Genomic DNA, 740 nt, shown 5'->3' on the forward strand with positions numbered 1-740 from the left:
CCAAGGGATACAATAAACCTGAAGAGAAGCATCGGACTCTATAACTAGTGTCACTGGAATAGTTCACAACATAGTCAGTAGGAAGAGTCAGTCTTCTTGTACTTAAGTCGGCATTGTGCTTTTTGTATTTAATTCCGATGAAACTACTGTGTTTCATCGTAAATAAGAAGGTCCAAGGGATACAGTAACCTACAGTGGAGCATCGGAATATATAATTGGTGTCACAGGAATGGTTCATGACATAAACAGTAAGAAGAGTCAGTCTTCTTGTACTTAAGTCGGTAATGTGCCTTTTGCATTTAATTCCGATGCAATTTCTGTGTTTCATCGTCAATAAGGTCAGAGGGATACAGTAAACCTGAAGTGATGATCCGGAATCTATAACTAGTGTCACAGGAATGGTTCAAAACATAGATAGTAGGAAGAGTCAGTCTTCCTGTACTTAAGTCGGCATTGTGCCTTTTGTATTTAATTCCCATGCAATTTCTGTGTTTCATCGTCAATAAGGAGTTCCAAGGGATACAGTAAACCTGGAGTGTAGCATCGGAATCTATAACTAGTGTCACAGAGAATTGTTCAAAACATAGTCAGTAAGAAGAGTCGGTCTTCATGTACTTAAGTCGGCATTGTGCCTTTTGTATTTAATTCCGATTCAATTTCTGTGTTTCATCGTCAATACGAAAGTCCAAGGGATACAGTATACCTGAAGTGAAGCCTTGGAATCGATAACTAGTGTGACA

This window comes from Schistocerca piceifrons, chromosome 1 (genome assembly GCF_021461385.2).
Source record: "Schistocerca piceifrons isolate TAMUIC-IGC-003096 chromosome 1, iqSchPice1.1, whole genome shotgun sequence".
NCBI lineage: Eukaryota > Metazoa > Arthropoda > Insecta > Orthoptera > Acrididae > Schistocerca > Schistocerca piceifrons.